The following is a 17,802-nucleotide window of genomic DNA, read 5'->3' as shown; positions in this document are numbered from 1 at the left end:
TTTACAAATTTTTTTTCTTCCTTAGTTTATTGCTCCCTTGTTTGAAATGCTCTGTTTTTGCAAAGATGTACCTTACCAAACAAAGATATTCTAAACATTAAATGGCAACCATCTGCCTGTGGGATCACTTAAAAATGGAGTGATCTGAATGCTCACAAAAATGTGGATTCTCTCAGTTGCAGAATGGTTATGCTTATCTTGGTTTTGCTTATCTTCCTGCAGGTATTACAGATAAGTCTGAGGTTGTGTGACTCATGAGCTTCTTATAATTCCAGTAACTAAAAAAATTATAAGAAAGGAGTTCTGAAAATGCTGTCATGCTGGGATTCAGTGTTATATTTGCTGTATTCTTTTGAGCAACAGAGAAATGTCATTATTCACACAACAAGGGACACTGAGTCTCTGTGAAGAAACCTGTCTTCTCCAATCTCTGAGGCTGTTCTGGAATACAAACAAAACAGTAAGTAAGGCTTCTGGACAATATTTGTGAGAGTTTTCCACAGTTTTGATATAGTCTCTCTGAAGATGCTGTCCTGAAGTTAACATTCTGTTCACAGGAGCTGAGGTTTTGTCATGAAGCACAAACTGGCTATGATGCAGAAACAGAACCTCAAGCAAATGGCTGCCTGTGTAGAGGGAGGAACGATTGTTGGACATTAAAAGAGTCAAGAGTGAGATGAGCTGAAATGACAAGTAAGGCAACAGAATTATTTGCTGTCATGTACAGTTCTCCCCTTAGACTTTTCAATATATTGCTGCTGCTGTGGTGAGCTGCAGTCTGTGGATGGGAACCATCTCTGCAGATGCAGGGTAGGTGCACACCAGCTCTGTTACAGGTCAGGCCAGAAAAATCACTTGATTGAGGAGTTTCCAAGTTTTGAAGCTCAGCAATCTGTATTATAAAAACTTGCAGGCAGACAAAACCTTGTTAAGGAGAAAAAGGCAATTCTGAATTTAAGTGAAAACAATTAGATAGAATGGTATGAGGCAAAGTGCAGTGAAATGGACTGAATCTTGCTGAAATGATGCTCATTGAAATAATGAGATTTCATTTCCTTTCATGGAAAGGGATGGGAGTGGGAAAGCTGAGGCCTAACTAGATCTTGTGGAAGCAGTGTGAAGAGTGAAGATCCTGATATAAATTCTTTACAATTATTTTTAATTTTATCTTTTTTTTTTCTTGTAAGGTAGATTAAAGTAGAGCCAGATCTGAGTGCCAAAATAATTTCTCATAGTATAATGTGATAAGGATGTCTTTGCCATGCAGTGATTGACTAAGCTGCAATAATAAAACTCTCCCATGGTGACCAAGATAGTGACCAAGATAGTGGTCAGCCTTGGCTTGGAAGCTATGGATACAGGGTTGAATCTTCCCCTGCTTAGTCCTGACTCCACTCAAGATTGAGTGGCTTTTGGCAAATTATCTCACTTTTCTGCTTTATCTGTGAAATTAGGATAATATATCTGCATGCCAGCATTAAGAATTAATTATCAGTTGCAGGAGTGTGTGTTCAAAGCACAGTGTAAGTGCTAAATATTAGCTGTAGAGTAATTGGATACTGTAATTTGTAATATGCTCACTGACATTGGCTTATAAAACAGGATCAACCTCTTCTCAAGTGCTGTAGAATGTTTAATTTTTACTAATGAACTTCTGATACTCAAAGTAGCTATCACCATGAGGCAGGGAATGCTGCCAGTACCTGTCTGTAAGAAAGCTTAACAAGGAAACTAATGCCATCTTTTAGCTTGAAAAAACCCCAAATATGTACACATACACCTACTTTAAGTGCACAGTTTAAATTACATTTTTTTAGACAAAAAACTTTATTTCATATCAAAAAGAAGCATGACATTACCCAGCTTTTCATCTCTTTCAACCTGTTTAAGCTGAAAATGCTTGCTGTTTTCTGAGCAGCTTTGCTTAGTAGTTGTCACTGCAATATGTGGAGGGTGCCACAGGGAAGAGTGGGAAATATTCTGTGTAGCACTGAAAGCGAGGAAAGAAACGCTTTTACTGAAATCTGACTTGGCCAACAGACTTATTCAATGTGTTTTAGTGGCCCTATGTCTGCCAAAAGTTCAATTCCAGCCTCTTGTTAAGTTTTCTTTTAAGGAGTTGCTGGGAAGAAGGAGAGACGAGCTAAGAGCAAAGAAAGAGATGTCAACAGAAGGAGTGCTGAGAAGGGAGCATCAGTTGAGCGAAGGCAGTCATAGCTGTTAACATTTAAAAAGCTCTTTCAAGGACTAACAAAATAAAGGATAGAGAAGTCCTCATCCTGAAATGGCTTTTATATTTCTGAACCTGTTGTAAAAGCTTTTTTAGAACACTTCCCATCTAAAACTAAAATAGTTTCTGTCATAAACAAGACAGACAGCACATCAATTCAAAGACTATCTTCACTTACTTTTATTTCTGGACTAGCAGAAAAGGCCATTATTCAACACCAGAGAAAAAAAGAATTGTTTCCCGAGTTTAACAAAGGAAGAAAACAAAGAATGGAGAGATTATGTCCTTGAACCTAGGTCTGTGCAGGCTTCTAGTAACCCTACATGCATTAGGCTTCTGCAAAGAATTTTTAAAAGTTCCCATTTTCTAACATCCTAAAAGGTATATTAAGAAGCTTTGTTTTGGTGCAGTCCTATTGCAGACAGTTCCCAGGTAGTTTTTATATCAGTGTAGCCAGGCAAGGCCAACAATGTATCTCCTACTTGGCGTTGATGTGTACCAGCTACCCCAAAATAAGGAGATAGAGTTGTTTTCTTTCTTAAGATTTTACATTGTGTTAAACAGACTAGGCCTATTCACTTCCCACTGTACAAGCTACAGCACTAGAATAATGTACCTGAGTAAAAATCATTTTTATTGCAGTGAAGACAAAGCTTTATAGGTCTCACTTCTTTCCTTCTTTTTCTTTTGTGCTTGCTAGCACATAAAAACCCCAATAAAGACAAGACATTTCACAGAAAGTATCTGCCAAGTTCAATTATTCTCCTGTGAGTCTGAATGAGGAGAAAGTCTTCGGTATTATCAAAATGAATTGTGTTTGTTTAGGGTGGAAACTCTGTAGATCCTTCCTTGGGTGTATCTTCTGTTTCCTCTGCTATACTGTTTCATCCACTGTAGTAAATCAGAATACTTTAGGGAAAAAGAGAATGTTGATATTTTTATCTGTTTGTCTTGGTGAATTTAACACATGAGTAATTGAAGATGGTGTGCACTAACCACTGCTTAACATACTCTAGTGAGTAAGACTCTGTTGGAAAAGGTTGAACAAAATTAACATTGTCCTTTTTCTTGAGTCTCACAGTGCTGTGTAAGCCAAAATCTTTGAAGTCTGCTGAAAATTGTCTGCAAACAGAATTTGTCTCTTCATATAGCTGTTTCTGTTCCTAACACCTTTGAATCTTTTATTGGATGAACAAAGAGAAATTAGAAGGAAATGTAAGTGGTATGGGAAAAACTGTGACTCTGTGTGTTCTCCTTCCTAACCCTGTATGTTTGTAGTAGTTTTTCTCCCTAGGGACTTTGGTAACATTTGTGGAAATGGTCAGTGGAAAGGAATAAGAAATAGCACCAGGTATCTTCATCCTGCTGGTTTCACTTGGTCCTTAGAGAAATGTTTTAAAAGTGTGAAAAAACCAGGTGTGCTAAAGCTCTGATATATCTGCACAGCTCCCATGTCAGGGTCCTTTTTGAAAAGAAATGTTTCTCCTCAACTTTCATCATCAGTAGAGCACAGAGACTTTGCATATATACCCAGTGTCCAAACAACCTTTGAAGACTGCAGAAGGCTTTTTTTTCTTGCCAATCTCCTGCACCTCCCTGATGGAGCTATATCACAATACTGTCTGCTGCCACTGCATCAGAAAGATTTTTCCTGCTGCAAAAATGTTTTCATTAATTTGTGTTCTGACAGTATCTGTTTAAAATGTATATCACTCATTACCCCTCTAATTTGGGCTGTTTGGATGTGTTCTGTGACCTTTGTTCCTTAAAACACAGGCAGAGTGTCTCCTTGGCAATGCTGATTTTTGCTCCTCGTAGCTACTGGAAGACCTCTACTCTACAAAGGACATAAAAATACATATTTGCTTTATTTCTCTACTGGGTTCATGGGTTATTAATTGTGTTTCAGTCACAGCCTATTGGCTTTGAGTGACTGCAAGAAGCACAAAAATAAAAGGGAAATTAATTGCTCTTTTACCTATTTAACACCAATATCTTCTCTCTTACATCAAGCCTTTAAAATTAATGTAGTGATGTTTTCAAGATCTACACTCTATTAATAAACTATAAGCTATACGGCAGCATTGCCAAGAACCTACTGTACACTCTGCCTGCACTATAGTAGACTTTACCATTTTGATATTCATACTCTAATACTAAATGACAGTAAGTTGCAGGTGCAATACTGCAGCAATTGATGTACATTTTGACTTTGAACATGGAAATTTGCAGCCCAAGCATCAGGATATTTTTCTTAATCTGAAATAATACATTTTTATTTATCTGAAATAAAAAATTTAAAATAAATTTACCTAGGCATGAAAGAGCATGTCCATTTAATATGATGATATTTATGGCTGGCCCAAGACTCTCATGGAATTGTAGGCAGGACAATCTCCTTTACATTAGGATAGTGGTTGTGACATACAGGCACAGTGTGCCAGGAAGAAAAATATGCTGTTCTACTGACTTTATGCCACCTTCCTTGTTTTGCTGGGGGCATAACAGGAGCCTGTTTCTATGTTAAGTAATGCATCATTTCTAGAGCATTTGGGATTCAAAGTGGGAAGGCATAGCATAAAAGCCATGTCTAATGCTGTTCATTTACTAGAAGTAAGTTTTGTACAAAAGACTGAAGACTTTGTTTGAAAGAAAAGACAAGAAAAGCAAACGTAAGGCTGGCTGCTGTCCCTGAATAGTTCAGTGATTGCCTGGAGTGTGATACCCTGAAATGTTCCTGTACATTGCTAAAACTGGGATGCGTATCATACAAAATCCTAGCTCACATTTCATAGAAATAAGTAGATTGGAAAGCACCACCTGGGGGCCATCCAGTCCTAACTCTTGCTCGGTGCAGGTCCAATTAGAGCAGGTTACACAGGGCCATCTCCAGTCAAGCTGGACTGAGTCCAAGGATGCTGATGCCACAGTGTTTCTTGGCAGCTTAGCCCAGTGTTTGACCACCCTCAAGGTAATTTCTTTTCCCCTTATATTGAATTGGAATAGTTCATCTTGTGTCCATTGGCTCTTGTCATGTCCCTGTGCACCTCTGCAAGGAGCCTTGTTCCATCTTCCCTTCACCCTCTTATTAGGCTGTTGCAGGCAGCAATAAGCTCTGACCTTCAGCTGTCCTTCCCCAGGCTGTGCGAGCCCAGCTCTCTCAGCTTCTTCTCTGTCTTGTATATGACCCTGCAGTCTCCCAGTTGTGTCTTGCTTCACTGTTTCAGTATCTGTGTTGTCCTGGGAAGACCAGAGCTGGAGCATTGCTCCTGATGCAGTCTTTCAAATGCCAGGAAGAGGGAAATTACCAGGTCCCTCAATCTGCTGCCAGTGCTTCTCTTAAAACAGCCTGGGATGCTGTTGGCTGCCTTTGCTGCCAGGGCACACTGCTGTCTCATGATTCAGTTTGTCCACAGGGACCTCCAGTTTTTTCCCTGCAAATAGGCTTTCTAGCCAGTTGGCCCCCAGCCTGTACTGTTGCTTGGGGTTATTCCATCTCAGAGGCAGGACTTTGCATCTTAGTGTGTTGAATTGTAATTATAGAATTGAATGGATTGGGTTATAATTTTGTGCTTGTAAGAATTAATAGCTCTGAGTTTGTTATTTGGGAATAGCAGTGGTGTGCCTTCTGAATAGCCTAAATAAAGCAGAATTCTGCGTAATATGACTAATTCTTGGATAGCCAGTTTAACAAAACCGCCTAAAGCTGATGATATATCAGGTACATCCTGGGATAAATAAATTACAGAAATCATAGTAAATTACCAAAGAAGGGGTAGCAAATTGTTTCCTGAAAACTGGTAATTTTTTCAGTCTAGCAAGTCTTCTCTTTTTTCTGTACATTTATAAATGAAGTAGGCTGTGCTAATTTGGAGGCAAAACCAACACTACTTTGTGGCTATTTTATTGATCAACTGAATATTAAATTTTTCTTGTTAGATTAATATGGTGTGGAATATTTTTATGAATGAAAGTGTTCAAACTATACTTAATTCTGAGGATATTGAAATACCATTTAATGTATTACCCAGTGTTGTCACTGCATGTTGAATGATTTTTTGTGTAATGGCTGTTCATGACTTTCATGTGTACATAAATAGTCAGATTAGAAACTAAATACTTTTTATATTGTATGTCAATCTCTATAAAAATATTTTATAGACTTTAAGCATTTTAGAATTATATGAGCAGTTTGGTTGAAAATAGTTTTATTTTTAGTTTGGGTTTTTTCGACAGTTGAAAGGAAGATGGTTTTCTTTGCAGTGCTAGAAACTCCCTTAGAGGAAACACAAATCTTTATTTATGCTTTCCCCCCACTGTTAATTCATTTGCCTTTTTTAAGAATCTTGAAATTTGTCAGAAATGAGCCTGGGAGGATGAATTCCAGAGATCTCTGTCCATGGTCTGCTGCATCTTGCTCCAAAGGGCTGTATGGCTGCAATGTTAGGAAAATTTGGTGTATTGTAGATTAAACCTCGCTGCTGCAGGCTCTCAGCTAGGAGGTGTTATCCAGAAAGCCAGCATTTCTGGTTCTGCTTGTGATTTTCAGCTGATGACCCCCTTTGCTAATGAAGCATGCAATCCTAATTTGGCATGGGCCACAGGTAGGATGGTCCTCTTGCAGGTGAAATGTCATTTGCCACATTTTGCAGAGTATTAGTCTGAACCTATATTTGGTTGGCACCTGTGCTCTAGAACTGGCATCCCACCTTGTGAGAAGGCAGCATGCCACTCTGACAGATGGGGAGGAATGTGAGCATGCCAGCAAACCAGTGTATGCATCAAGGGGTCACATTTCTCTCCAGGAATGTTGAAATACCGGTACACGCAGAGCTTCTGTATCTGAGGCACACACGTGTTTCTTGGCAACGACCAAAGTTCCTGCTGAATATCTTGGCACGGGACATAAGGAAGCTTAGTGAATTTTCATGGCTTTCATAGGGTTTCTACACCATGGGAGCCTACATATAATTTCTGCTAAGAATGGCCCTGTGAACGTAAACAGAAGAGGGAATATATTTTGCAAATTATTCTTTCTTATTAATAGATTAAGAACTGTTAAAATGCCATCATGGCTTTCATGGATAATGATTCTTTTGATTAGTTAATGGTTGGTTTATCCTGGTCTGAGAGCAATAGAACGTGTGGTTTGGCAATCAACCCAAAATGCGAATGTCGCAGCTTAAACTTCTACCATTTCTTTCTTGCACTTGATTTTGTTTTAACTTAAAAGTAAATTCTGGAATCCCATCACACTTTTGTGCTTCATCAAGAAATTAGCTTTTTTCTGTGTTCCCCCTAATGATATAATGTATTAAAATTAACTCTGGGATGTTCCTTTTTTTTTTTTTTTTTCCTGAAGGTAATTCTGAATGGTTTATTTCTGTGTTTTTACTTTTTTCCTCCAGAATTACTGTAAGCTTTTCTATTTCATCCATTACGGCACAGTGTTTTTCACATTTGAATAGCTGCATCAACATGAATCCTTTATAAGGACCTTAAAAACAAACTTTGCCAAGTCCCAGAATACAGAAGCTGATTCACATCCCAATACTCAGCTGCCTCATGAATAAAGGAGAGTCTGTGCCTGACACTTTGAAGCTGTAGCTGTTAAACCATACAGACTATTTACCTCAATAAATCATTATAAGAAACTAAGGTACAATTATACCCACAGAGAAATAGAATTCAAAACACTGATTTATGTGGTTCAGTGCCTGTTCCTTTTTCCATCATGTTTTGAATTTTATGCATGTTTGTCATCTTTGGCTGCTTCCATGTATCTTTAAACTAATGGGTCTTGCTTTTTTAACATTCCTCATTAAGTTTGTTATTTTACTTTGACATACAGACATGATTTGCACCCTGTACAAAGTTTTGCATTTAAATTTAACTATCTAATTTCTTGTGCTATAGACCAAAAATGGAAAATGTGAATAATTTGTTTAAACTAACATACACCCTTCTCTGCTTAATTTGTGACCATCTAAGCTGAAATTCCATATATGCTGAGAATTTTTTTGTTGCTTATTTGTGAGATCTGCAGAGAAATCGCTATACAAAGGAATCTATCATTGTGCTTTTCAGAATGTGCCTGCTAATCACAAAGAGATGGGAAGCGTAGGAAGTTACATTTGAAATCATTTCCTCGGTTTCTGTATTGAGAAAACATATGAAGAGGCGAAATGAAACTAAAAGATAAAAATTCAGTGAGATGAAAGTGCAGCCTCAGAGGAAGGAATGGCACTGAAACCAACAAATAATTCCATATGAAATGGTAGGAGTAAGGTAAATATATCTAGGAAGGGAAGTCCGAGAGCAGCCACAGACTCTTGGGCCACCCAAGCCTTCAAGAGAGTTCAGTGTTGTTCTGTAGAGCAACAGGGTGGGGGAGTGATTTATTAACCAACAAATGTTCCTCAATAAAATTTCAGGTAGTCACCAAATATTTAAACCCACATTTCAAATATGAACAATGGTAAATATGCTACAGTTCCAAATGCTTTATGCCTTGCTAATGACTTTCAGTGCTGATGCTTGGGTGGATTCACACGGTCTGAAGTGAGGGTGTATCAGGCCACCTGCCTGATCCCAGGGGTTTGGATCAGAGTACTGCTTGTCTGCACTATTGAGAGGGGGCTATAAATCCATCACTATTTCTGGAATGATTTATAACATGAAAGTTTTTGGGCCATGTGTATCTTTCATCTATCCAGCTAAAAAAGCTGTGTCTGTTGTAGACAGTCTTGGCCATTTCAGACTATTTTTGCTTTATAGTTGATAACAGTAATTTGAGTGAGAAGCCTAAACACTCCATCTGTATTTTCATTATCTTACACTGAATTTCATAAGATATTCAATTCATAAGGGAATATGCATCTATAATCTTTATATAATACATAGTCTTTTTCATGCAGTCTGCGATTTGCATATATATGTATATGTATATAAAAATCTTATTTTTTGTTGTGTTTTTATCTCTATGCATCTTGTGAGGAAAGAATATTACACCTAAAAATTTCCACATGCAAATGATGTTATTTACTGAGCACTGAAAACTCATATAGGCTGTTCCATAACCTTGTCCCCAGCAATCCAAGAGTCTATAACCTACTACTTTTGCAGTCTGCTAGCATTTAAAATGTTTCTGTCATCATATCCATAGAGTTAATAATGTTTATATACTATTGAAGTAGAGGATTGCTTTGCAGCACACATGGTCACGTGGTAGCCACACAATGAACATTTCCACTGCTTACAGAACAATCTGTTTATTAAAACATAACTGTTGAAATTCCATTATTAAAGCCACTTATTCTAGGGCTTTGTAATACTTAAATGTTATTTTTCCTCAGTTCCTGCTGCCCTAGAATAGAGATTCCTCCTCAATTGTAAAAACACCAATGTCATCAATGATTAAGGTTCTTATTAGGTATTTCCACTAATAAAATTTAAGATTATGAATGTTTCACATTGTTTTATAGTTCTGTGCTACCATGGAATGAAGAGCCATTTAATTTTGCAATCTACTGAAAAGAATCTCATTCTAAGTTGGAAAAAATCTGAAATATTTTCAGTACTTTTTAAAATTTCAAATATTTACTGGGTTATGTTGGCTCAGGTGACTTTGCAACTTCAGTTTTTAGTTTACTGAGCAACAAATAGAAATGCATCTGAATGCTATTTAAAAGCATCCAAAGTCAGTCACAGTGAAAACTGCAACACCTTCTCAACTACTGGGATGCCACAGAAGCTCAGGAAGTTAGTTCTGCCAAAACTCAGACCAGAAACTATTACATATGAACCTTTGCATCAGCTCTCAAATAAAAGTACATTAATTCCTGGTAAAATCTCTTAGCAAAAATTCTAAGGGCCATGTACTCCCAGATGTGTCTCAGGTTTGAAACTCAGGTTCTAGAGAAGTGTAAATGTGCACTTTATGTTTTATTTAAGTAATTGTGCAGGTGTAGCCAGCATATGAATGCAACTTTAGTAACATAGAAGGGTTGTGTCCATCTTTCCCAATGAGAAACTTCACATGTAGAAGGCAACCTTATCTCATCACAGTAGAGGGCTTGAGCTGATTAAATTAAATCAGTGTAATTAGGCATAACTTTTGTATGTAGACAAATCTTCAGCATTGCATGAACACAGACCAAGAATAAACTTGCTCAGTTTACAAAACAGGCTGTTAGCTGCAGCCTATCACGCAAACAGGGAGATGGGTTTTTAAATAAACTTAATGAGTTAATGATGCAGCACTGGATGTGTTAAGGAGGGCAAGATATGTCCCAGGAAAACACTGTGAATATTAACCTTAGGCACCTGAACCAATTTGTTGAGGTTGGATGCTGTTTTTGTGTCTAGTTTGAAAAGGAAATACAGTTTTCTGCAGGTTTTTTCCAAGCTTGTCTTCTATTAGCAGATGCCTTTCACTCACCAAAATTTTAAGTTCAAACAAAGGTTCTTTAATTCTAGCAGTGATTTTTCAGAATATCCAGGGATTACATATAATAGATTGTGAGTGTAGCATGAGCAAACAAGGCATCAGTAATAACCTTCTAGCATGGTTTTATCTGGATGTACTGAATTACAAGGAAAACAGTTTTGGATTTTTTCCTAAGTCTAGTGGATCACAGATTGCATGTTTAAAAGTGGAAAGGGAGTAGCCAGACAAAGGAAAAGAAACAACATAAAAAGCCTTAAGTTTGCATGAGTTTCATTATGCTGAAATCCTGACCTCAAATCAATAAGAAATCCTTTATCTGACACATATTGTGGGATTATAGACTCAACATTTTAGAGGATGTGTTTGAACAGTGTTGACATCAAAACCTTCTGAAAACTGCAGGTGGATTATGAGCTGTGTACTGTTTACATCTGCAAGTACAAGCAGTTGAAGAATTATTTCAATCTATCTGTGCTGCAGTTTTGCTTGGGAAATAATTGCCAAGGAGTGTTTGTGGGTGTCTATGTTGGTCAAGTGGTTAAGGCACAGAGACTTGAGAGGTCAGAGTTTTTCTTGCAGTTATGTGACAGATGGTTTTTGTAGGGGGGGTAAATAAAGTCTTTGTTTTAGATCTCTTTTTTTTGTAGGTACAGCACATGCAGACACAGCAATGATTTATTTGCCACACTCAGTGGGCTATTAGAGGACATGCTTTAATATTTTTGAAAGGTACATGTAGTTACCTTTAAAGTACAATACGGCTCCACTGAGTGTTGGGATTTGAAAAGCATTTGTTAATGGGCAATACTGCTCTCCCAAAAATGTGATGTCTTTCAGGAATCTCTGCTTAGTGAATGAAGACATGCTGCTTAAGCCGTTGTGTTAGAAATGGACCAGTATAGGCTCTCTCTGCATTTTCAATTGTTCAAACAACTTTGGTTTGCTGTGGACAGTGTTAAAGGTGCTAAAGGCTTCAAGACAATAACCATTTATTTGGGTGCTTTGTGAGCTGTGTAACTTATTCTGTGACATTTAAAACAGTGTTTATTGGATAATCTCTTACCATAAATGTTCTTTGGACAGCTCTTAATATATACTGTGTATTTAAAAAAAAGGGAATAGACACAAATGTGAACCAAAAAAGACCAAGGAACTTGAAAACAGAAGAGAAGGAAAATTACTGTAATGAGCAAATCATTGGACTATATCACACATATTATACACTCAGGGAAATGCTCTAATATTTGATTTAGGAGACACTTGTTACAAAAAGCTTTTTGGAGTCTGCACAGTGTCTTGTCAATTATTTTAAGAATTTAAGCACTCTGTTCCCTATTGATGGCCAGCTGTTCTAAAACTGAGAAATGTGGGGGAGCTATACTTTTGAGGAGGAACTTAGATAATAAATATCTGTTTTCTCCTTGGTATTCAGGAAGAAAATGTTTTGCATATTGAAAAAAAAGTGATATACTTTTAGAAAGATGTTTATAATATTCCTAAAATTAGTCTTCTGTTCATTTTCATGTCAAATGCAGAGACTTACCAGTGGTAGCAATCTTGTTAATGGAAGTCAGGAGAAATTTTTGTAGACTAGTGAAAGTAAGAAAGGAACAGCCCTGGATCTGCTGTTACAATATTCCTTCCGTTTGACAAGCCTATGCATTGTATTTCATGTATATATTTCATATTTACTTTCTGTTTTAAATGAGCATACAGAGTGCTCTCCTTCACTGCCACTGTGAAATACAACATTTAGATCTGTGTTTAAGTGATGCGTTGTTTTGGTTTTTTAAAATGAAGTTTTAAATCTATATTTCTTCATGTTTATGTCAGGATAAATGAAAACTTTCTGTTTTAAGGACTGACAAAGTTTGAACACAATTCATGTGTGGTCAGGCTTTAGGAGGTAAGTTTTTAGCCATGTCCAAGGCTGTGTAAGGGGAACTTATTAGGAGCTGTTTATTGTTCTGGCTCGTGTCCTCGGGCAATAATAAGAATGACAAAATCTCTGCTGGACAAAACAACGAAACATGTAATTTGTGATAATTAAAGTAAAATGGTGGGCAAGTGTGCTTGCAGAAATACAGCAGAAGAAAAAGGATAGGTTGCACCTAAAATAAAATCTTACCTTTTGTTGGAAGATTGTTCTGAATTTAAGCAGGTGCAGAATTCTTTCAGGGTTTTCATGGTGCCAGTACACCTCTGTGGGGCTCAGCAGAACACATCATTTATCTCGTTTCGCATCTCTGCTAAACACTATTGCCTTTATGTCAAACTACCACTCTGTGGCCTCAGCAGCAGCTTGGGGACCGCAATGGTACCTGTTCATGTTTGAGGTGGGACAGAGATTTTGGTCAGGGATTGCAACACCAAAGTGAGCAGGGGAGCTTTGAAGTCATGTTGAAGGGTGATGCTGGATCTTGGAGTGGGCATTGATTTCCCTGTTTCCATGAGTGTTTTGACCTTGTCTGAGCATACATCTTGTACTAGTGATCAGCTTTGCTTTGGCTGCCATGAAACTCATGTCTTCTGTCACAGAGGAAAGGATTAGGATTAGAGAAACAGCCAATGAAAGAGAGCATTGCACAGTCTGGCATAGGAAGAGATGTGTCAGAAAGACCATGAAGAAACCCAATTTTATTTTTTTATTTGTTTTGCTGGCCCTGATTAGCTTCTCTTATTATAGGCATTAATTTCACTTCTGTTAGAAAGCTGTGAATTGTTTTTGCTTTCTGATTATACATGTTAAGACACACAAAAAAGATACATCTATTATTCAGATAGAACAAAAAAATATTTAGTTTGTATGATTGGAAATCTGCTGGACAAAGGTTTTCCTTGAGAAAAAAGTCTATAGTAAAATTTATGACCAGGCATTTTGCTAAGTCTTAATTAGCAGTTCATTAACAGGTAAAGAGTATGGTCAAGCAAAGTGTTTTTCTGTTTCTTCAAAATGTTTGGATTTCTTCAGGAAGTAAAATCATCAATGTGTATCTTCTATGTATGTGTCTTCCTATGTCTTCATGAATATAAATATACATCTATATCATTATCTATAAATATGAATGTATATATCTGTAGGAATGCAAATGTATGTTTGTGTCATGTAGTGGCTGTGACCATATAGCCATTTTCTTACCTTCTCTTTTCCCCATGTCCCTCACCTTTGTTTAGGCATTACATTCTTTCCTCATGCCTTCTGTTTCTCTTGTCTGTCAAACTTTGGACTTACCAGGATAGAATCTCCTTTTACTGTGTATCTTCTATCTATGAGTAGTGCCTGGTAGAATAAGATGCAGCTGTGAGTTTGGTTGTCTATTCTTTGGTCATTTTGTATCACAGCTAAAAGTGACTGAGTTTATTTTGTTGGGGTGATAAAAATGAATTCTGACTGTTGAGCAATTGAACAGAGGTAACAATCTTTTACATACGTAATGAAATGAACATGCAGACAATGGCTATTTTTATCTTTGATGATGGCTTTGTTGTTCTTGGATAACAATATAAATAATTTTTATCAAGAAAATTAATATTTACCATATTAAAAGAACAATTATTTTTTTAGACTGTGGTGAAAAAATAAGTTATTGTAAATCAAAAGTTACTTATTTGAAAGGGTGTGATAACATACTGAAGTAAATTAAAGCTGCAACATGAAAGGCAAATACTGTTGCACATTTTTTTTTTTGCAATCTGCTTTAATGAAGTGTCTGTGTGTAACAGATACTTGGAAGCAAGGGAGAAAGTAATTGATAGTGAAATTGTTTACTTGGCTTATAGAACCACCTTTCCAACTTCAGTTCATAAACTTCTGGTAAAAAAAAAATCCTTGAAAATGTTTTTCTTGGTAAAGGATAAAGTAATAAATTACAGTGCCTACTGAAATATGTATATCTGTTATTTTTGTATGTTATGAGTAGCAGATTGGAACCATAACTGTTTCCATTTTAAAGTACAACTTTTCAATGTGTAAGTAGGTAAGTACTGCATATTCAAAACAATTACAATTGTAAGAAAGACATTATGTAACTATTTATGATTTAATTCAGAATTCTTAACTTCAAATGTTCATATCTGTAATTCCTGAGAAACATGCAGAGTGTACGTACACTTGCAGGCACTTTTAATAGTTTTGCAGGAAAAGAGGTTCTAGTCGAGGACAGTGTGAATAAAAAAACCCCTTTAGTATTCACCAGTTTTAAATTTGCACACTGTCCTAAAAGCAGCCCAGTTCACATTCTTGTATTGCAATTAGTTAAACTGTAATCCTGGTGACAATTTAGGATGGAGGAATTTCTTTGGATTTCTCTTTGTTCTCTAAGGATTTAACCTTTTATGTGTCTTTTCACAGGGGAGCTAAGATTTTGGGTGAGTTGAGATGGCTTTAGTCTGTTTAAAAACAAAACAAAACAAAACAAAAGACAGCCTTAGTTTTTAGGGTCCTGGTGAGCTGGTTAACTACTTTAAAGCTTTTATAATACTAAAATAAGGCATTTAATAAAACAGGCCAATTTATATTTGCTGCACTGATATGCATTTGCAGATCTGAAATTCTCTGTGTTTTGGAGGGTTTTTTATTTCCTTTTTATGCTACCAAAACATCTAATCAGGCAGGGACGTATTTCTTAAGGTATTACAGGAGATGAGTGACAATACAGCAAATTTTAAAACTTCACTGATTACCCATGAATTTGCCCAGTGACCAACATTCAATAAAGAGGATATTTGATATCATGAGCTCATTACAAAAGGAGACCAGTGATTTCTGCCCACTTGTAATAACCTTTTAAGGTAAGAAACGTGTTACTGTTTTGGAATACTCTGTGCTCTAGTAAATTAAGGTGGTTAGTTCATAATTGTATTATTGTCAAGTTTCCTATGCTTATATCATAATTTGTTGTGATGGCAGGACTGTGAGGAAGCATGCTGGATTGAACAACCCCATGGCACACAGCATGGGATAATTGCCAAGCGTTGCCTGCATTGTCTGCTCTGACGACAGCAGTTCCAGGCTGCCCTCAAGGTACACAGTTGTATATCTACACATACTGATTAAACAGAATATTGGTCAAAATCTGGGCACTCCACTCTGTGGAGACTGGCTTAGACAAGAGTTGTAGTTTCTAGGTTAAACTAATGTACATGGGAAAGTACATCTGTTGTCATTTTATTCTTGCTCATATGTCTACTGTTAAGAAACTACTGCTTCATTATTTTTGGTTTGGTTTTTTGGGGTTTTGTTTGTTTGTTTTGACAACAATTAAAAAATGTCTTGTTTCTGACAAATTCCCTAAGGAAATGTGTTGAATCTAATTGATCAGGTGTTGAATCGAATTAAGTCCCTCCACTAAGGGTGGTTGAATCCTTGAGCTGTGCTCCTACAGGCAGTTTGAGTTCAACCGACTTGATCTTCTTGACTAATAAAAATCCAGTTTTGAGGACTGGATATACCAAATGCGTATAAACAAAGCTGAGCAGAAGGATGTGGCTTTTACAGGTGTTTTTGTAGCTGTATCATAAAAGCCCATATTTCATCTTCCCAGCCTCAGGGATGCCACCCTATCCTTCCCCATGCCATGAATTTCTCCTTTCCCAGGTTTCTTCCTGCTTGCTCAAGGACACAGAAAGTATAGTAGAGCAATGCTGTTAACAACAACAAATCAATACATATTCAAATTGGATTAGCCAAACTTTGCTTTTATTATCTCAGCCAGGGCAGGGCAGTAAACAAAACTTGAAAAATCAAGTTCCTTACCTTCAATCTCTTCAATAACTGTACATAGGACCAGAGGACATCACACATAAAACCTTTATTTTTGAGAAACTTTTATTTCCAGGAATCTGTCATGCAGTAATAATTCTCCAAATCTGAAAATGTGTTGATCGCATGTGAATTACTTTTGCCGCTTTTCTTTGCTTTGAATTCCTCTCATTTGCACCATTTACCTCTTGAAGTATCCTTACACTCTTTCCATACTGCTTTCCACTGCTGTCCTCCAGAATGTGTTTGTGTTAACCTTTCATATACCTTGACCATGCTACTATACTTTTGGACATCTCTTTTTGTGTCTGCAAATAATTTATACTAATTTCCTAAATTATCAGCAGAAGGCAGGAGGTGGGAGTACTAAAGTATCTCTAAATACTGATTTAGCCTAGTCATAGTCAAAGACCTGCCTACTACTCAATGTATATCTGGGAACAGTCCAACCTTGTTGTCTGCTAGAATTCTTCGTTCTGGGCCTTTTTGGCAAGTATATGGTCAATACAAACTTTTCTAAAATTTTTAGGTGCTTTCCCCAAAATCAGTGACAGTTTTTATCTTCCTTCCAACTAGTGCAATCTTCTATGGGAAAGCTAAACTTACTAACTAATAACTGTTTATTTATGGACTTCCAGATAGCCTATTCTCTTTTAGGAATTAATACACCAATCTTTTGTAGCTTTTGTCTGCAATTTCCAAAGTGATCTTTTACAGAGACTTTTTTTCCTTGCTGCTGTTACTGTAGTCAACATATTAGATTTTGTTTGTTTTATTTACAGTCTGAGTGTAATATTAGAAATCTTTTTGTTCTGGACTTGATGTCTCCTAAATATTTTTCTCCTTTCTTGTAAACCAGTTTTCCAGCACTTCTTCATGTGTATGTAATTGCCCTACAAATAGCCAGATAAATCTAAACCTATACATCCTCAAGTAAGAAAATATTCATATTTTAAGGGTGTGGGATGGCAGAATTTAGATATTTGCACAGAGAAAAATGTGCTGTTTTCCACAGTACTAATTTTCTAAATGCAAGCTCTTACCCTTGATGGGTTTCAGTCTTTTTCAGTCCTTCTCTAATGGCTTCTACCTGATCTTCTCATCTACAATGAAGGCTTAGAAAATATGATCTGTGTAGCTCAGGAAGGATTTTTCCTGGCCTGTTACACCCTTTACACCCTACAGAAACTCTCCTAGATACCTTTAGGACCATGAGGGCTTTTTCTTGCTTCTTGACCCGTTCCGTGTTTAAGTAAGAATCCTGATTTTATTTCTCTGGTATTGTGGTAATTTAAACTCCGTATACTTACTCATTCTATCTCAGCGTTTTCAGAGAAAGTGCAGAGGTTTTAGGAAGCTTCT

This window comes from Sylvia atricapilla, chromosome 6 (assembly GCF_009819655.1).
Source record: "Sylvia atricapilla isolate bSylAtr1 chromosome 6, bSylAtr1.pri, whole genome shotgun sequence".
NCBI classification, from domain to species: domain Eukaryota; kingdom Metazoa; phylum Chordata; class Aves; order Passeriformes; family Sylviidae; genus Sylvia; species Sylvia atricapilla.
This window is presented reverse-complemented; position numbering follows the sequence as displayed.